Genomic DNA, 8,697 nt, shown 5'->3' with positions numbered 1-8,697 from the left:
CTGGATCCTTGAAGGTTAAGCTCTATTCTGGAGATAGTCTTCTAAATGCTTTCAAGATAAATCTTTGAATTTTTATATGCATTTAGGAGATTCTTTAGTTGTATACATGTCCAGAGATCAAAGCATATGATTTAGAAAGGACTTGATTAACGTGGCAATCTCTCTTTTCCATTTTAATGAATTTCTAAAGTTTATTTTGATTTTCGTCTAGCCTTTCAATTCCACCGTAATAAAATTTCTAAGGTAGTCTTGTCACTTCACTAGTTCAATCATTTTTTTCATTTTTCATTTTCATTGTCTATCTTCATTTTTTATTTCCTTTGAGGATGCCACAAGAACTAGATTTCTGAGTTAATCTTGTATTTTTGTATCAGTAAATTTCTCTGACTTATTTTCATTTTTGTGAATATGGACCCATATCTTAAGACCATCTAGACTACATAGAAAAGTCTGGTAATTGTTGTAGCCATGGGGCAAAAGTAGAGGGAGGAAATGGGGAAGTTAGTCTATAGTATGATACAATCCTACAAATCAAATTTAATTACTCATATTAGCATATAGTGCAGAGGTTTTATCTTGTGGCTAATGCAAGGTTCATGAAATGATTACTATTTTATTCTATCTGTCGAAGATGTAATATAAACAATTTTTTTTGGAGAATCATTTAAAATGGTTTGGTAAACAATCAAATGTATAAATAATATTGATTGATGAGTTCATCATTCTCACAAAAATATTTCTTGGAAATTTAGAGTTGCACTACATAGGCTTAGCTATACAATTTAAAATCAAATCTCTAAAATTCCCTATAAATTTGCCAATGTGGAAACTTAACCAAGACAAATGAACAAGGGCCTTTTGGAAAGAGAACTAGCAACTAAAAAACCCTATTGTAATCCCTTTATGATTAAATTACCAAAATATCAATCATCAAAGCTCAATCCTTCAACTATTACAAGAAATAAAAGTATTTACAAAAATTGTTTGTAGGGTTTGAAATATTGACTTTTTCATGTAATCAGTTGTTTCGCAAGAACATGACATTAATGCAAACATTGTAACAATTGATGCACTGGCTTTAAAAGAAACTTTTCTATATTTGATAAGGTTTTTATTTTAAATATTTTTGTGTAATATAGAGGATGACCTGACCTATCTCATACAAATAGTCAAGAGTATGTTTCTTTCCTGAGTCATGATTTTTAATGCCATTATAGTCATGCTTTGAAATACTAATGTCAATATATAGGTGCATGTGAAAGATGGAAATGTATTTGATAGATATTCATTCACCATTTCTCCTATGATTATTTTGGTACTTGATAACTTATTTTATTTTAACTTATGACTCATGATTTAGGGAACATACATCTTGTCAATTATATTAAAAAAATATGCTTTGTCCTAGGTGAATAATTGCTAACAATAAAAAAAAATTTATTGGAGAAAAATTTGAAGATGCTATTGGGAGTGTACCAATAATCCTAAGGTATAATAGAATAATATATTTGAAATATTTAAAAATGAGTTGTATGCTCGTTGATGTAAATCAAGTAGGTTTCCCACTAAGATGTGAATTAAGTAGGTTAGAGTTTGCTTCTCTGTTCCATGGCTATAATGATCTAGGATAGATATGATATGTTGTCTTTGTTGTTATCTAGGTTTAGGACCCTCTTCCTACCCTTTTTAATCAAAACAATATCAAATTTTCATAATTCGATTTTTATGATTTTTGTTTTAGGATTTGATTGTGTATATTTTTTGACATCAAGACTAAGTTTACAATTTTCTTCATACATAAATCAAATCTTACAAAATAAATCATTAAATTGTAGGTTGTTCCCTCATCTTTGAATAAATTAATTGTGGACTTTTTCCAAGGTGATTTTTTTGAAAACAAGTTGAGAACAATTGAAAGTGCTCCATTATATGAAAACAATAAACTACATGATTGTTGGAGGCAAAATATTTCTTTCTTCCTAGAATGTAATTAATAAAAAATAATATTTTGAGAAAGATAAATAAGATGACTACTAAAAAAATCTTTGTTTTCATCTCTCTGGACCTGATATCTACTTTCAACAACCAAACTTCATAACAACCAAGTAACAACCTAATATTTTTGAATGTCCAAACTGCACAAGAACCAAGCAGTAGCTTAACACTTTTTAATGACCCCTTCTTGCATTTGGATTACTCATGTTCACATGCATACCTCTACTACCACTATAATGCATGGATGGAATATAATTTGAATACTTTCAATACGAGGTTGCTATTGAAAAAAATATCTAGACCTAAAAAATTATATTTGTTGATGAAAATAAAAATAGAAAAAATAATTAATATCAGCTAAAATCTTGTATTGTTTAGTACAAGTGCTACTCACTGTAACTTCATGTAAATTGTACATTGTTCTATATTAGACTTTACATAATGATATATATTTATAGACCTACACTTTTATTCACTTTGAAATCAAACATTTCCTTACATTTCCTTGAATTCTAAGTGCTAGTAATTATAAATCTGAATAGGTAATAACTATAGCTTAGTTGTAAGCTTTACATTATTCTAGATTAACCGTGTCATCAACACTATCACTGTCAATAGCTAATAACTATAGCTTACATGTAAGGTTTACATTACTCTAGATTAACCGCGTCATTGAGAGTGCTTACATTACTCTAGATTAACCACGTCACTCTCAGTAGTGTAGCTCTGATTTGTTCGATTGTCAACAAGCACAGGGGTCGTAATTTTCAAAGTAGATGGCTCCATCTTCCCTTCCAGCATTAGCACCACCTGCCCCATGGTTGGCCTCGTCTCCTCGTTTCTTTCAATGCAGAGCAATGCGACGACACTTGCTCTTCTCACCTCTTCAATATCTTCGTCCTCAGCAACACCCTTTTCCACAACATTAATCGTGTTTCCCTGACTAATTTGAGTTGCAGCCCATGGCGGAAAGTAATACATACTTGAATCTTGCACGTCTAAATCCAAAGTTCTTCTCCCAGAAATGATTTCCAAGAGCGTCATGCCAAAGCTGTATACATCGACCTTTGGAGTTATGGGAACACCAGAAATCCATTCCGGAGCTAAATAACCTCTCGTTCCCCTCGTTGTGGTCAGAATACGACTTAAATCCCTGTTCACAAGCTTTGCCAGCCCGAAATCGGCCAACTTGGGAGAAAAATCAGCATCAAGCAGAATGTTATCAGGCTTTACATCGCCGTGGATGATGCGATCTCTGCATTCCTCGTGGAGATAAAACAAAGCTCGAGCAGTGCCTAAGGCGATCTTGAACCGAGCCTTCCAGTCGAGCACCTTCTTTTTAGTTTTGGAGCCACTGCTGAAGAGTACGGAATTCAGCGATCCATTGGGCATGTAATCATACACTAGTAACCGTACTTTGGATCCTTGTGCACAAAAGCCTCGAAGCCTTACTAAGTTCCCATGTTGTATGTTTCCAAGTGAGCTGATTTCCGCTCGAAATTGCTTCTCATCTCGGCTTGAACTGGACTCCAATTTCTTCACGGCCACAAGTGCACCGTCTGGAAGAGATCCTTTGAAAACTGAGCCGAATCCTCCGCTCCCCAGCTTAGACTTGAAGTTCCTAGTTGCAATCTTCAACTCCTTGTAACTGAACATTCTAAGAAAAGGGTCGAAAGAATATTCTTCAGAACGTTCAATACTAGATTGTAGCCGATCTTGTCGCCTCCTCCACATAAAAAATGAAAAGACAGCTAAAGCGATGGCGAGCGCAGTGACAATAGCAATCACAAGAGGAATGACGGTTTTGCGTTGGGATGACGATGGTGGATCAAACGTTGCAAGAGCAGAGGCAGCGGCTACTCGAATGAAGACATTTGAATTGCTGATTGATGAAGAATCACGCAAGTCAAACAGAGGTGTGGACCAGACTTGGCAGGGGCCTGAGGGTGGATTGAAAGCATAAGCAGTGCAGGAGCAGTTGCTGAGGCAGGCTTTCTCGCAATCCATCTTTGTGGGCGCTGGCAATGAAGAACCAAAATCAATAAACGACGTGGCGTTGGAGTCGATGAATCTGTCGGATGTGCAATTCAAGGGGCTCCGGCGGACACAGCCACTGGACAACCAGTCCCGTGAATCCCAGGCTTCATTGTCTTTTGGTGTGAAACCATTTACACAGCTGCAGAATTGAAAATTGTTGGAGTTACAGACGCCGAAAGCGCCGCAGAGGCCATACACGGCGCATTCGTCTCTGGGCAGAGACCAGAACATGCTCCATTTATTCCCATCGAACAGAGCAAGTCGAATATCTCCGGACTTGGTCAAGATGAAATGCATGGGCGCATGTATCTTATGCGTTGGTGTTAAACTGAAATACAAACTAGAGCTGGTGATTTCAACGTTCACACTGAAAAACCTTTTGTTTGACATTTCTGGAACACGACTGAAAATTCTACCATCCCAAGGCCCGCTCCACCAATACTTGACAGAGTTATTCCACATTAGCACAATTTGTTTGGAGCCAAATGGATCCGACTGGAACGAGAAGAGCCCAGGAGCAGGATCTGACGAGCTTTTCCAAGACACCAGCTTTTGCTGTTCCCCCAATCTCATTGCAGGCAACCAGGTATCTGTCGGAATGTCGAAACTCTGCCACACAGTTTCAGATTTGTTGTCATCACCGCTCAGCATCAAAAAATTACCGGAGTCTAGTATCACAGCACGGGATGCCTTCTTCGATATGTTGACCGACCAAATAGACGCACCCTCTGCGTCCAACAGATCCAATTCACCTTCTCTTGACAGCTTCAAAACTCCAGATTTGTTTCTCGCGGGAGTCTCTCTGTTGGCCACCCAAACGATCATCTTCTGTCGCATATTGGCGTACCACATTCCAACGTACCAGTTGTCGGTTCCGTTTGGGCTGAAGAAACCCAATTCAAATGTGCCATTCTCTGAAATCAATGTCTGATTTCCAGCAAGCGAAGCGCCCAAGGAAAGAGTGTCTCCGGCCTTCACTACTGCTGCACCATAACTACTCAATGGAATAAACACAGCAACTGCAAAAACAAGTCTTAACCAGGATTTTGCCCGCTTCTCATCCATCGCCAAATTGTGAGCCATTGATCGAACCTCCACCGGGCTTTAAAGCAAGAAGCTGCAAACATAAATGTTCTTCTAGAATAAATGTCGTGGAGGACCAGTATAGGAGCTTATAAAATAATTGTTGTGTTGCATTCTGACAAGGTTGAGATTCAAAATTACCTAATTACCTAATCTGGAAGAAATGTGACAAGGCATTGAATGTAAGTGTCACTATGACTTAAAATCAAAGCATTGTCAACAAACTACTCTTTTATAACAATTTGTCCAATGGGATAAGAGTGAGTGATCAGTAAAAGCCAAAATTACAAGTAACGTTCATGTTAAGTAATTATATTCATGGAGAGTACTTGAATTTAATGGTTTGATTGTGTTAATTTTTAAGGAATGAAGAGACTGCTGCCATGGAGAAGCCAGTCATTTAACGTCAATTCCAAAGAGCACAAAGTGCCTGTCCACTGTGAAACAATTCAGTGAAATGAGACGGAATGCCAGTCGTCAAACTTATTCTCAAAGAAATTTGAGAAGACCTGGGGAGTATGTTACGTCAATCGTGACGTCATTTCAACAACTTCTTATTTTATTCCCGTGTATATACCGGGGAACATTTTACACTGCTTTTAGTGTTCTAAATTCGAAGTGTTACAATAATATCATATATTATTTAAAATATAAACAAGAGCTCTTTTAGACTTGAGTCCCTGCCTTGTGCAAGGGTTAGAGGTGAAAGAATGTCTTGATAATGTTGCATAACATTAAGCTAATAGCTAAGAGCGAAGACATAAATCAAGTTTGACATGGTCTTTTTTAGTAGAAATATTGAATTATGAAAAAAAATATGTTATTAAAAGTATATAAAGATTATTATTTATTATATACATTAAATATATGAATTTGCATTATGACTAGTAATTATAAAAATAAAAATAAAATATATATGAATAAAGATTTTTTTCCTTAACAAAAATAAAAAAGCATAGAATCAAATAAGTCTTATGCTTATAATAACTTAATAAAAGAGTATCTTTTAATTTATATTTTTTATCATAATTTATATTTAATAATTATATTATGATTAATATAAATATTAAAAGTATGATCTACGAAATTTAATCTTTTGAAATGATACAATTAATAGTGAATCTATAATTGCCTATGCTAAATAAACCATTTAGCTGTAATGTTTGATGCATACTTGACATATTGTAGAACTTATCAAAAAACAATGATTTGAATTGTTAAATAAAATGCATTGTGCCTCATTTTTATCTAAAGATATTACTCATATTTTATTATTTCCACTTAATGCCAAAGTCAATTCTCTGGGCTAGGTGGAACAATGCGAGAGGGCATTTGAGTCCTATGTTCTTTTATCCTGAGTAAGAAGAATTTTGAGTACCAAGCCGAGGAGCCGACATTGTCGAATTTGACTTGTGTGGGGTAGGTGAGAGTGAATTTGAATAAGCAATGCAATATGTGGAAGTCTTTAATGATGGAGATCGAGAAGCTTTAGTCAGAAGGGAAGGTGTAGGGTTTCTGCATCGAGCCCTAGAATGCGACGACATTTCGCCCAAATCATCAGCTTTAAGAAAGATGCTCTCTATTTTGTTGCTACTCTATAGAATCTTTATGTTGATTTTGGATGCTTTGGAGTGCCTTGATGAACTAATTAAAAAAACAACAACATAAAGAATGAAAACAAAGCTTAAAAATAGAGTAGCAAAACAAGATTCTAATATATCAAAGAAGCACACTTTATTACCAAAGCACTAAAATTTTATTCATGCTTTGATAGCTGAGAGGAATGCTTTATTTATAGAGCTTATACATATTTCTAGAGGCTTCTTGAGAAGCTTTAAGAAAGGAAGCATTCTAGATATTTCTACATAATTTTAAATTCACATATTGCACAAAGAGAGAAGCTTCATGAGGCAAGTAGAAAGTTCTGGTCTGTGCATGAAATGCCCAGCTACTACACCTTAGAATAAACATTATTCCAACACCCCCCAATAATGTTTATTTGGAGAGAGTAGAAAAATCTTTGAGTTGCAATAGATCTCTAAATTTGGTAACTTTTACAATAGACAATGCTTTTGTAAATATATTAGCAAGTTGATCTACTATTCCACAAAATTGTAGTTTCACCTCTTAACTTTCAATTAAATCTCGAACAAAATGATGATGCACTTTTATATGTTTGGACCTTGCATGATATATTGGCTTTTTTGCTAGCTTGATAGTACTTTGATTATCACAAAACATTGTTGTTGGAGAGTCTTGTGGATGATGCAATTCTTCAAGTAACCTCCTAAGCCATAATGCTTCTTGAGATGCCTTTGATGAACCAATATATTTAGCTTCTATAGATGAAAGTGACATCGTTGATTGCTTCTTGCTGCTCCACGAAATTGGTCTCGTTCCAAGATGGAAGATATAGCCTGAAGTTGACTTTCTATCATCAATGTCACCTACATAATCAAAATCTATATATCCAATTAGAGTAAGCTCTCCTCCATATCTATATTGAATGAAAAGTTGGTGAGTACCCTTAATGTATTTTAATATTCTTTTAGCTACTTTCCAATGTTCAATGTGTGGATCTACCATGTACCTAGATACAATACCAACCACATATGCAATATCTGGTCTAGTTATAGTAAGATATAAAAGATTTCCAACAAGCTACCTATACAATTTTCCATCCACCTTCTTTTGAGTAGAGTTAGCACTCAACTTTAATCCTACTTCACATGGTGTATTACATGGTTTAAAATCACTCATATTAAATTTCTTTAGTACATTAAGAATATTCTTAGTTTGAGAAAACATGATCCTTCCTCCTTCTTGCCATACTTGCATACCCAAAAATTAATGCATTAATTCTAAATTAGTTATTTCAAAAACTTGTTTGAGTTGATCTTTTGTTATCTCAATATTATGTTCACGATCTCCTATAATAATCAAGTCATCCACATACAATATAGTGATAACAACTTTATCATCACTATATTTTACATACACATCTAGATCAACTATACTTCTTTTAAATCCATCATCTAGAAAGTACTTATTTATTTTTGAGTACCATGCCCTTGGTGCTTGCTTAAGACCATAGAGATATTTTCTTAATCTACACACCAATTTTTCCTCACCATATTTAATAAGTCTTGGTGGTTGTTGCACATAAGTTTCTTCTTTTAGGTCACCATGCAAAAATGCACTTTTTACATCCATTTGAAAAATTTTCCAACCAAACTTTGTAGCTAAAGCAACTATTGTATGAATGGAAGTCATCTTACCTACTAGAGCAAAGGTTTCAGTATAGTCTATACCTTCTTCTTGTGAGAAACCTTTAGCCACTAACCTTGCTTTGTATTTTTCAATAGCTCCATCTGATGTGAACTTGGTTCTATAGGTCCACTTGCAACCAACCACATTTTTTCCCTCTAGAAGTGTTACTAGTTCCCACATTCCATTCTTTATCAAAGAGTTGTATTCTTCTTGCATAGCTACTTCCCACTCATCCTTTCCATTTACTTTTTCATATGTGCTTGGAGTGTCAACCTGTATCACCTTAGTCATTAGAGCATAGTTAGCAAATAT

At 35.0% G+C, this 8,697-nt stretch overlaps 1 pseudogene; it reads right to left on the bottom strand.

Moving 5' to 3' along the window:
- Positions 1 to 2,442: 2,442 nt before the first annotated feature.
- LOC149539391 (G-type lectin S-receptor-like serine/threonine-protein kinase At2g19130 pseudogene) lies at positions 2,443 to 5,157 on the bottom strand (annotated as a pseudogene).
- Positions 5,158 to 8,697: the final 3,540 nt, after the last annotated feature.

The sequence above is a fragment of the Cupressus sempervirens genome, chromosome 9, assembly GCF_028749045.1.
Source record: "Cupressus sempervirens isolate cs-2001-9-10 chromosome 9, ASM2874904v1, whole genome shotgun sequence".
Taxonomy (NCBI): Eukaryota; Viridiplantae; Streptophyta; class Pinopsida; order Cupressales; family Cupressaceae; genus Cupressus; species Cupressus sempervirens.
The sequence above is the reverse complement of the archived record's forward strand: the minus strand, read 5'-3'. Positions and strand labels throughout refer to the sequence as shown.